Source organism: Mobula birostris, chromosome 3 (assembly GCF_030028105.1).
Source record: "Mobula birostris isolate sMobBir1 chromosome 3, sMobBir1.hap1, whole genome shotgun sequence".
NCBI classification, from domain to species: Eukaryota; Metazoa; Chordata; class Chondrichthyes; order Myliobatiformes; family Myliobatidae; genus Mobula; species Mobula birostris.
This window is the reverse complement of record NC_092372.1, coordinates 66,920,502-66,933,105: the sequence shown is the minus strand read 5'-3', so window position 1 is coordinate 66,933,105 and position 12,604 is coordinate 66,920,502. Positions and strand designations below refer to the sequence as shown.

The following is a 12,604-nucleotide window of genomic DNA, read 5'->3' as shown; positions in this document are numbered from 1 at the left end:
ATACACAAACACGAGAAAATCTGCAACACACACAAAATGCTGGTGGAATGCAACAGGCCAGGCAGCATCTATAGGAAGAAGTACAGTCAACATTTCGGGCCGGGACCCTTCATCAGGACGATGCTGCCTGGGCTGCTGCATTGCACCAGCATTTTGTGTGTGTTGCTATTTAGATACAATCGGTTTCTGCACCAACTATGCCTTCTCACGTCTTTTCTGATTCCTCCACTGTATTTCCACTGATCCTTCGCATAATCAAGATGACATATCCGTTATATCCCCTGATCTACTCCACTTAATCCTACTCTGTCATCCAGGGATACCGGCTTCCCAATTGACATATGGGGATTGACCCAGATCTTACCAGAACAGCTACTTCTTTAAAGGCTGTGTATTTCCCCATTCAACTTCCACCTGGCAGTATTTGACAGCTTTTTATACATAGAGTGATACTTCTTATATCTGCTTACTGGGCACTCATGCTGAGACAAATCAATATTCTTTCAAAAAATCAGAGGATGACAAAAGGTTGCATTCAAAAAACAACTAACACATGAATGGGCAGAGCTTAGGACGACGACGGCATCTTACAGCGACTCTTTTACTTGCATCTTCGGAAACAGCTCTTATTTCTCTCTTTAACATCTCTTTTTTTCCCTTTTCAAGGTTTTTTCCTCTGTTTTCATGTACGTTTGCGAAGAAAAAGTATTTCAGGATGTATATTGTATACATTTCTCTGACATTAAATGTACCTATTGAAACCAGTTTGTTGTCTTTTTCACACTGGTTGTCTGCCCTGTTGGTGCAGTCTTTCATTGATTTTATTATGGTTACTGGATTTATTGAGTATGCCCGCAAGAAAATTAATCTCAGGGTTGTATATGATGACATACATGTACTTCAATAATAAACTTATTTTGAACTTCCAACTTACATAAAATTCTTCTTTCCCTTAAGTCTGCAGCTTTTTAGTTAGTACTCCAAATCAGCGATTTTGAATGCTAAGGTGAACTAACTTTGTTAGGTGAACTTTGCTCAATAAATCTAATTGCTATGATTGCAAAATAGATTATAAAGCATGGTCATGCCTGACAGCTTACATTATCAAAGCCAAATCTCCCATTTAACTACATCTTCAAAGGAGAACATTTTACATCAAGAAAAACACAATCATGTTTGTCTCTGGACCTCTTTCAAGATTTTAAGTTATTAGAATCTCTCATTTGACTAGGTATCATAAGGATTGCATAGACAACATAGAGAAGTGGATCTTTGACCCTCTTCCAGCAGTCAACACGATCATGGCTGATAATTACCCTCAGCACAATTTGATTCCTTTTGTGCTTAAAAAATTATCAATATCCTTCTTAACATAGTGAATGACTTGGTCTAAATGGTCCTTCGCAGTGGAGAATTCCACAGGTTCATCTTGTGAATGAAGATATTTCTCACCTCTGAACTAAACCTCTTGCCCAGTAACCTGCAGCTATTACGCTTCGATCTTGGTATCCCAGCTGAAACCCCTGCATCCCGAGTGTATGAAAATTTAGACCTGCTCTAACATTCCTGAAGATCAAGGCTGACCTTCCACTTCTGTGGCACTTTCTAGCATTATCCCCACGTCTCCAAGTTCCCTCGACTGATCAATCTCTGTTCTGTGTGAACACAATGATTAAGTTTCCATAGCCAGACTGATTCTCCACCATCTGAATGAAGAAATTTCCCTCTCACTCAATTTCAAATAGCTAACTTTTATTCTCAAACTGTGGGTCATGATCCTAGAATTCTCAGTCAAGATCATAATCTCCCCTCATCTAACCTGACAATCACTGTATTTATAATATTCCCTGTCATCTTTCTGAACTCTGAAAATAACAACAAACCAACAGTCCTGGTTTACTCAATCTTTCCTCATCTGGAGTCCAGTCTGGAACAAGATTAGTGAACCTTTGCTGTATTCTTAATATGGCAAGTGTATTTTTCCTTAGGTAAGGAGAACAAAAGTGTACACGCTACTCCAGGTGCAGAATCGCTAGGGCCCTATACAATCAAGTAAAGCTTTCTTCCAACGCCAACATATCATTGTTTGCAGCACCTGCATGCTGGCCTTTAGTGACGTGTACAAGGATACCAAGGTCCCTTTGACCATTAGAACTCTACAGCATTGTATAAGCCCATCAGCACACAATAATGTGTTGATCTTTTAAACTACTAACCAATTTAACTAAATCTAACATCAATCTAGCAGCTAGCCCAACCCTCCTACATAATCCTCCATGTTTCTAATACTCATCTGCCTATCTAAGGGCTTCTTAAACAATGTTAATGTAACTGCCATTTCCACCACCTCTGGCAGGCACACCACACTTACAACTCTGTGTAAAGAACTTACCTCTGACACCTCCCCCCAAACTTTCCTCCAATCATCTTAAAATTATGTACCCTTGTATTAACCATTTCTACTAGTCAAACATCCAAGGAACAGATAGTCAAATGTAATATTCCCTGAATTAATCCAAGATGACTCTGCTCAATCTTTATTTTTCTTCAATCTCCACCCCACCAGCAACTGGTTCTGTTATTGCATCTATCTTTATAGATTCTACCAATTTGCTTACCAATAACTTTTGGGTGTCACTTTGCAAAGTTGACTTTGTCTTATCCCACTGATGTTTTCCAAGTGCCCTCCTAGCACATCCTTTACCATAGTATCTAGCAACTTTCCCACTGCAGATGTTATCCAACCAGTCTGTAAATTGTATTTTTCTCTCTTTCTCCATTCTTAAATTCCCAGACATAATTTGCAACGTTCAAATATGTCAGAGCTTTTTCATCAACTGAAAAATTCAGGAAAATGAAAATACAACCATTATTTCCACAACTACTTTCTTCAGTGCCCTGGAATACAAATTATCAGTCTGCGGGGATATATTGGCTTTTGATGGCATTAATTTCTTCAGCATAATTTTCTTATTAACACTAATGTCTTTTACTTCCTCACCTTCATTAGATTCTTGGCTCCCTAACAATACCAGAGAGTTACTTATGTCCCTTCTGCACAAGCAAAACCAACACATTTGTTTAATTGCTATGCTATCATCGATTTCTCCCTTTCCGTCTAGAGTTCAGTAATCTTTTACTTTTTACATATCTGTTGAAGCATTGCTCCCACTGATAGTGGGGTCAGTTAACAGAGGAAAAGATTTATGATAATCTGCAAAAGAACTAGAGCACAAATCCTCAATGTAGAGTATTTAAGAATAAATTACACTTCAACAAGAAGAAATATTAACATACTCTTTCCAAGTTAAACACAAGACTCCCAGAAGTGGGAATTAGCTTAAGTTTTGCAGAGTAAATATTGTAAGTGGGAAATTCAAAATCTGCAAATTGTGGATTTGAAAGGAACCAGAAAATGTTGGAGAGACAGAGTTAATATTTCAGACAGGACTTTCACTTGACCAAAACAAATCCTAGATTATTGACTAGAAATGTTTCTCTTTCCTCAGATACAGCTTGATCTGATGACTACTGATGAAATATTCTATATGTTAAGTAAGATCTGCAGGCCTTGGAATAACTCAAGGAAAACAATGAAGAATGGAAAAGTAAAGTGAGGCTATATCTCCAAATAAATGCAATTGAAAGCCAGCATATAGAATCTTCGTCATTATGAATTGAAGAACAGTGTGCCTAGGTGAACACTGCTTGTGTTTAACACATTGATCATGCATGCAAAGAAAGACATCGACCTCCTTGTAGCCTGAGGAGTCAAAGGGAGATTTGATTAAGTTGTTGACAAGGTTTTGACTAAATAGGGAGAAAATGCTTCCATTTGCAGGGGATTTATTAAGCAGAGGACATGATTTATCATAATTGGCAAAAGAACCAGAGGCAACGTAAGGGTTCTTAATGCACAGATAACTGTAATGGGAATGTACTACTTGAAGGCATAAAGCAGATTCAATAGTAATCAGCAAAACAATACAACAGCAAATGCTGGATACATATTTGAAGCAGATACGTTCACTGTGACAACTTGAATAGCCTTGCCCCCGAGAGCCACCACAGGTCTTTTTGCACAACATTCATTCTGCTCCGTGGAGAAACAGGGGAAAAAGTAGCCTGCATTGAATTCATAAGGAGAATTTCTCAGTGAGTCTTTCCTTTGAAATAAATTATGTACACACAAGAGAATATATTCTACTTGCAGCTTAATGCCTTTGTCCTCTAAATGGAAAGCTGGCTGTTCTTGTTTAGTAAACAAGGAGAAAGCAAAATGATTCTAATTTATATTTTAATATAACATAAGAACGAAAAAAAGAATTAAAACACAAGGCATGCACTCCTCTTTCTGGAATATCTTGAACACCCCCAGTTATACCCAGTTCCTGTTCTCTCACCTCTTTTGGCATAAAGCGAGAAGAGGTGGACCAGTGTGGGAGTCAGGAGTCTGAAGTCTGGGGCCTTATCTTGAGAGGCTTCAGCCAGGAGGCACAGGTGAGTAGCAGGTAGGAACAGGTAAGGGTTTTTTTTTGAAACCAAGCAGTTAACTAAAATGATACCAGATTACAACTGATTAATAAAGTAAGGATGCAGGACCAGGTAATGCATTGTAGCTGCATGATGTAGGAGCTGGTGGAGACCAGTGTGGTTCCTGGTGGCCATAACTGCAGCAAGTGTTGGTTGCTCAAGGAACTCAGGCTCACAGTTGATGACCTGGAAGCTGAGTTTCAAACGCTGCAATATGCATCAGGGAGAGGGAAAGTCACTTGGACAATGTCTCAGGAGGCAGTCCCACCCATTAGATTAACTACTTCAAATCTGCTCTGTGGCCAGGGACAAGAGGGTGTGGCTGCAACTGAGGCAGTTAAGGGGATCGGAGAGATAGTGCTGGAGGAGCCTCACTTCACCAAGTCAGAGATTGTTGCTCCCCGCGAGGATGAGAGTACAGGTTGAAGGAAGGATAAACAAATGAATCAAGGCAATGTGGTTCAAGGAGTCATTCTTGGGGGGGGGGGCGCGTGGGGGAGAGAAGTGAAAAGTAGTTGTTGTTGGGTAGGATAGTCAAGGGAATAAACACAATTCTTTGTTGCAAGGATCAAGAGTCCTCAATGCTGTGTTGTCTGCCTGGTGCATGGGTTCGGGACATCTCACATGACCTGGAATTTGGGGTGGGAAGGAAATAATCCAGTTGTCATTGTCCATGTGGGAACTAACGATGTAGGAAGAACTAGGAAAGAGATTCTACTGAGGGAATATGAGCAGCTAGAGACTAAATTATAATGCAAAACCAAAAATGTAATGATCTCTCGATTGTTACCTGAGCTAAGTGCAAATTGGCACAAGGTTAATAAAACCAGAGAGCTAAGTATGGGCTCAAAGATTGGTGTGAGTGAAGTGGGTTTAACTTGGGGGACATCAACACCAACATTGGGTAAGGAAGGGGTTGTTCCGATGGGCGGGCTCCACCTAAACTATGCTAGGATCAGGGTCCTGGTGAATTGCATAACTAGGACATGCACAGGGCTTTCAACTAAACATTATGGGGGGTGAATTCAACAGCTTAAATAAGTATGGATAGAGCAAAAGGGAAGGGGAGTGCTGGAGAGATCACTGAAGACTCGGGAATAAAGAATGAGACAAAAAGTTTAGAAAGGGATAAGAATTTAACAGGCAACATGGTGACAAAATTGAACAGAAGGGTAGTGAATACAGGACAGAAGGTGTTAAATTTTATTGTAGGTAGTATACAAAATAAAATAGATTATCTTCTAGCACAGTAGGAAATAGGCAGGTATGACATTGAGAATTTCAGATCTGAGATTGAAAGATTACAGTTGGGAGCAGAACATCCAAGGATCTACATCATATCAAAAGGACAGGCAGGTGGGCAGAGGGTATTAGGTGGCACTGTTGGTAAAAAAAAAATATAAAATAAAATCTTTAGAGAAAAGTAACATAGGATCAGAATATGTAAGATTCTTGTGGGAAGAGTTAACAAACTGTAAAGGTAAAAAGACCCTGATGGGAGTTGCATACAGACCTCAAAACAGTAGCCAGGATGTGGGGTACAAATTACAATGGGAAATAAAAATGTAATGTAAAAAGGGCAATGTTATAATGGTCATGAGATATTTCTAAAATACATCAGGACGTCCTGACGAAGGGTCTTGGCCCGAAATGTCGACTGTACCGCTTCCTAGAGATGCTGCCTGGCCTGCTGCGTTCACTGGCAACTTTGATGTGTGTTGCTTGAATTTCCAGCATCTGCAGATTTCCTCGTCTTTGCAGTATTATAAACGATTTATAAAAAGTTTTAAAAAAACAGGCAAGAGTGAACACTAGATCGCTGGCAAATGATGCTGGAGAGGCAGTAATGGGGAATAAAGAAATGGCAGTGAGGATTTTGTGTCCGTCTTCACTATGGGAAACACCACTAGCACGCCAGAAATAACAGAACGTCTGTAAGTGTAGTCTTATTACTAAGGCGGTGCTTTGGAAGTACAAAGGTCTGAAGGTAGATAAGTCACCCGCACCAGATGAACTACCATCCTACATAGAAAGAGGTGGCTGAGGAGACTGCAGAGGCATTAATGATCTTTCAAGAATCACTAGATTCTGGAATGATTCCAGAGGACTGGAAAATTGTAAATGTCACTCCACTCTTAAGAGGGACAGTGTCAAAGGACAGGAAATTATAGGCCAGTTAGCCTGACTTCAATGGTGGGCAAGATATTAAGAGTCCATTATTTAAGATGAGGTTTTGGGCTATTTGGAGGCACACATGATAAAATGGACCAAAGTCAGCATGGTGTCCTTAAGGGGAAATCTTGCCAATCAAATCTGTTGAAATTCTTTGAGGAAAGAACAGGCAGGATGGACAAAGGAGAGACTACTTGGATTTTCAAAAGGCCTTTGACACAAATCTGCTGAACAAGGTAAGAGCCCATGATATTACAAGGAAGATACAAGCATGGACAGAAGGTTGGCTGACTGGCAGGAAGCAGAGAGTGGGAGTGGGAATAAAGGGGACCTTCTCGGCTTGGATGCCAGTGACAAGTAGCAGACCAAACACCGACAAGCAGAGGATATGTGGTCTATTATTTTTCAAGTTATATGTTAATGACATAGATGATGGAATCAATAGCTTTATGGCCAAGTTTGCAGGTAATACAAAGATAGGTGGAGGGGGAGGTAGTATTGAGGAAGCAGTGAGTCTGCAGAAGGTCAGAAACACAAGAGATTCAGCAGGTATTTGAAATCCAGAGTAACTCTCACAAAATGCTAGAGGAACTCAGCAGGTCTATGCAGAGGAATAAAATGGCCCGAAATGGTGACTCTCTATTCCTCTCCATAGAAGCTGCCTGACCTGCTGAGTTCCTCCAGCATCTTGTGTGTGTTAGTCTGCATAAGGACTTGGACAGATTAGAAGAATGAGTGAGGACGTGGCAAATGGAATGCAGTGTACAAAGTGTCTGGTCATGCAATTTGGTAGAAGGAATAAAGGCATACACTATTTTCTGATCAGGGTGCGAATTCAGAATGGAAGTTCAAAGGGATTTCAGAGTCCTAATGCAGGATTTCCTAAAGGTTAATTTGCAGTTTAAGTTGGTAGTATGGAAGGCAAATACAATGTGGGCTTTCATTTAAGGGTCTCAGCCTGAAACGTCAACTGTACCTCTTCCTAGAGATGCTGCCTGGCCTGCTGCGTTCACCAGCATCTTTGATGTGTGTTGCTTTCATTTTAAGAGGGCTAGAATATGTAATGCTGAGGCTTTATAAAGCACTGGTCACACCGTATTTGGAGTATTGGGAACAGCTTTGAGCCCCTTATCCACAGTGCTGGCATTGGAGAGAATCCAGAGGAAGTTTATGAGATTGATCCTGGAATGAAAGGGTTAACATACAAGTAGTATTTGATGGCTCTGGGCCTGTACTCACTGGAACTTAGCAGAATGGGGGGGGGGGGGGGGGTTGGAATTCATTGAAGCATACGGAACATTGAAAGGCCTATCCAGAGTGGATACAGAGAATATGCTTCCAATAGTGGGAGAGTTTAGGACCAGAAGGCACAGCCTTAGAATAGAAGGATGCCCCTTCAGAACAGAGCTGAGGAGGAAGGTGCTGAAGAGTGGTGAATTTATGGAACTTATTGCTACAGATAGCCATGGAGGCCAAGTGATTGGACATATTCAAAGCAGGTTAATAAATTCTTTATTAGTAAGGACATGAAAGGTTACAGGAAGAGGCAGGAGAATTAGGTTGAGATGCAAAATAAATCAGCCATGATCGAATGGTGGAGTAGACAAGATGGGCCAAATGGCCTAATTTCTGCTTCAATACAGTACATTTTTTATTATATTTGCTGGCAATTTGCACCCTGCTCTTGCATTCATAAACAAACAAGGGAAAATCTGCAGATGCTGGAAATCCAAGCAACACAGACATACAATATGCTGGGAGAGCTCAGCAGGCCAGGCAGCATCTATGGAAAAGAGTACAGTCGACATTTTGGGCTGACACTCTTCAGAAGAACTGGAGAAAAAAAGCTTTTTTTCTCCAGTCCTGCCGAAGGATGATGGCCAAAAACATCGACTACTCTTCCACAGAGCTCTCCCAGCATTTTATATGTGTGGTTGCCTGCATTCACATAGTTCACAGCCAATCTTTTGACACTCTATCCCCATCTCAAGAACGGGCAGCAATCAATATCTACTACAAGCACTCTGACATCTTTACTACATTTCATCTCACCAATCTTCCTATAGGTCTCAAACCCCTCGGTTTCTGTCTCTGTGGTATTTGGCCCCCTCAGTCATATTTTTCATATAGATTGTGAACATCTGCAGCCCGACCCCACATCCTTGAGGTACCCGACTTCTGGTCACAGCATGGGAATAGGCTCTTTGGCCCAACTCATGCATGCAATCAAATTGCCTTCCTGAGCTAGTCCTGTTTGCCTGCATTTGATCCATGTCCCTTTAAACCTTTCCTATCCCTTGGTACAGATGTCCATGTACCCGTCCAAATGTCTTTTGATGCAATTGGATCCGCTTCTGTCAGCTTGCTCTGCAAACTAACCAACTGCTGTGCGAAAAAGTTAATGCCCAGGTCTCCCTTATTTATTCCCCTCTCACCTTAAATCTGTGTTTTCTAGTTTTAGGCTCTTTACCCTGGAAAAAACAGACTGTGACTATTCACTGTCTATGCCCCAAATTGTCTTAACCTGACAAAAATCTGTTTATTTCCACTCTTTGCTTGTTATTCATTTTTCTCTCTTCTGTGACTCTGAATTGAAACATTAGCTCTCTCTCTTTCCCCTCACAAGTGCTGCCTGACCCAAGTATTTCCAGGACTTTTTTTTACTTCATCTTTTCAGCACGTACAGTTTTCTTTTGCTTCCAACAATTTATTGTTGCTTGCAAGCAGTGTAAAGAACCCAGGACTTGCCCTGTGTCAATCAGAACTAAATAGAACAATATGCATCAGGCTTCAGTGAAAGACACTAAAGATCATTTTATAACAAACTACTAACAATCTGAGAAATCATCGCTTCCTACTCAACCAGTCACTTTCCAGAAAACCTAATCTTTTCCCTTTTTTTACATATCATTTTTAACTAGAGTTACGCACCATCAGGGCTTAAAATCCTATCTAAGACTCTTGTTTTCAGAGACTTCCTTGATTTTCCATTCCTGATTCTAAAATAAAAATTCCCAGGATAGGTGGTTTTCTGGTAAAGCAAACACTTATTGCTTATTTCCAGTTACCCTTGAGAAGACGGCAAGGAACAGCTGCATTGTGTGTGCATGAAGTGTTCCCATGATGCTGTCAGGAAAATATTTTGTCATCTTACCCTTTCAGCCACAGAGTAACTTGTGCTTTGGAGACACCCAAAGGAATGGGAATGAATGCAACAAGGCATCTCATCACCATCTGCAGGAAAGCACTACTTGGGACATGCAATACCAGGGAAACATACTCTTATTCTGTAGAGAATAACATAAAAGTTCATGTGCATTTAGTGTCTCAGCTGAATGTTTGCATGTTAAAGGCTGTGCCCTTCATCAGACAAAGCTGATCTGAAATACAATGGAAGCACTGGATGTAATGTAAACCTCCCGCAGGGCTTGTTGCACATCACTAGTTCCATTGTTGTATTACGTGGGATGAAAAATCTCATGGACCTACAGGGACTTATCTACGTTTGCACAGTTCTATTAATATTGATAATCCTTGGAGTAATTAATAACTGGCTTTGTGAGACAGTGGGTAAGGGAGGGGGGGAAATTTAGGTAACTCACAAGGAAGATTGAGGGTTTGGTTGCAAGGGCTGGCATGATAATACTGCGATTAAATATTTTAAAAGAGTACAGTGAAACCGGTGAAAAAATATATCAGAGCTTTTATGCAGAAAACTGCAGAAAAGTACCAATTCATTCTTGGACTGAAATCTGCATGTTTTCTGAAGCTCAGTGGGTATCATACAAGCAGCTAAGCAGGATGAACTAGTCACCAGACCATCCAGTGGTGAGTTCACATCCACAGCTAAACAGCAGGGAAGACCTGCTTCATCAGTCAGGTAAGTTATTGTCAAGAGGTTTTTTAAATTCTGCTCAGTTTATCAGATTATGGTGCAACTTAAATTCCTTCTGTGATAGATTCTGGAAATTAAAAAAAAACATTCTCAGCAAGGTAGATATCAGAAATTATAAAAAAAAATCAGCAATATCACATGTGAAACTTCCGCTCTCTCTGGATGCATTCTAGCACGAGTAATTCCCTACTTCAAATTCTTCTAATGTGATCTCACCATACTTAACACATTCTTTAAGAAACATATGCATTCAGAGGCAAACTACATTATTTGGTGGTTGCACACACAAAATGCTGGAGGAACTCAGCAAGTCAGGCAACATCAATGGAAAGGAATAAACAGTCAATGTTTTGTGTCAAGACCCTTCATCAGGATTGAAGGGGGCTTGTACTCGTTGGAATTTAGAAGATTGAGGGGGGATCTGATGAAACGTATAAAATCCTAAAGGGATTGGACAGGCTAGATGCAGGAAGATTGTTCCCGATGTTGGGGAAGTCCAGAACGAGGGACCACAGTTTGAGGATAAAGGGGAAGCCTTTTAGGACCGAGATGAGGAAAAACTTCTTCACACAGAGAGTGGTGAATCTGTGGAATTCTCTGCCACAGGAAACAGTTGAGGCCAGTTCATTGGCTATATTTAAGAGGGAGTTAGATATGGCCCTTGTGGCTACGGGGGTGGGGGGGTATGGAGGGAAGGCTGGGGCGGGGTTCTGAGTTGGATGATCAGCAATGATCATAATAGATGGCGGTGCAGGCTCGAAGGGCCGAATGGCCTACTCCTGCACCTATTTTCTATGTTTCTATGTTTAAAATATCGACAGTTTAATCCTCTCCATAGATGCTGCCTGACCTGCTGAATTCCTCCAGCATTTTGTGTGTGTTACTCTGGATTTCCAGCATCTGCAGAATCTCGTGTTTATGGAAGGGAGTTAATCTCTCTATTTGGAGATGACACTGATGGTCAGAATTAATGGTCATCATAAAAAGGAAACACATTCATGGTGAGAAAAATATATTCTAATCACATTGAGAAGGAGAATTCTGTACCTCATGATGCAAACTAGTTTCTGGATGGATTTGGCTGATTTTGATTGAAACTGACAAAAACAGAAATTTACTTAGTTCATAAAATGGTAAAAGTAGCCCCACAACATAATAAACAATTTATATTTTCTTATGGCACACAAGGAGGACATTTATTGATGATGATGATTGGTGGTGTGGTGGATAGCAGTGAACACTGGTAAATGATGTATGTAGATCAGTTGCAGAAATGGGCAGAAAAATGACAGACAGAACTTAATCTGTCAAAATGTGAAGCGATACCCTTTTAGAGATCAAATGTAAAGGGACAGAACTCTGTTAATGCCAGGACTCTTAAAAAGGGTTATTGTGCAGAGGGAACTGGGGTCCAAGTCCACAGATTCTTGAAAGTGGCTTCACAGGTGGATGGGTGGTAAAGAAAGCAAGTGGCAGGCCAATCACAAACAACACAAAATCTGCATTTGCTGGAAATCCAAGCAACTCATACAAAATGCTGGAGGACCTCAGCAGGCCAGGCAGTATCTATGGAAAAAAGAGTACAATCGACGTTTCGGGCCAAGACCCTTCATCGGGATTGGGGGGTGGGGGGGGAGAGAGAAAGAATGAAGTCAGAGTATGAAGGTGGGGGGAGGGGAGGAAGAAATACAAGGTAGTAGGTGATAGAGGAGGGGTGAAGAGCTGGAAAGTTGATTGGTGAGAGAGATACAAGGCTGGAGAAGGAGAAGGGAGAATCTGACAGGAGAGGACAGAAGGCCATAGAAAATAGAGAAAGGGGAGGAACACCAGAGGGACGTGATGGGCAGGTAAGGAGATAAGATGAGAAGGCGAAATGGGAAGTGGGGGGGATGGTGAATTGGTGGGGGGGGGCATTACCGGAAGTTCAAGATAGGGTGAAATTAGCTTGGTATAACGTTGTGGCCTATTGAATAAATGCAGCTCCTCATCCTTTCAATTCCACTC

The 12,604-nt window shown here is 41.0% G+C and overlaps 1 protein-coding gene across 6 annotated transcripts in view; it reads right to left on the bottom strand.

The window, feature by feature from the left end:
- The window catches only part of atp8a1 (ATPase phospholipid transporting 8A1), a 363,676-nt gene that overhangs the window by 128,633 nt on the left and 222,439 nt on the right, over positions 1–12,604 (bottom strand). The gene's annotated exons all lie outside the window — the stretch shown is intronic.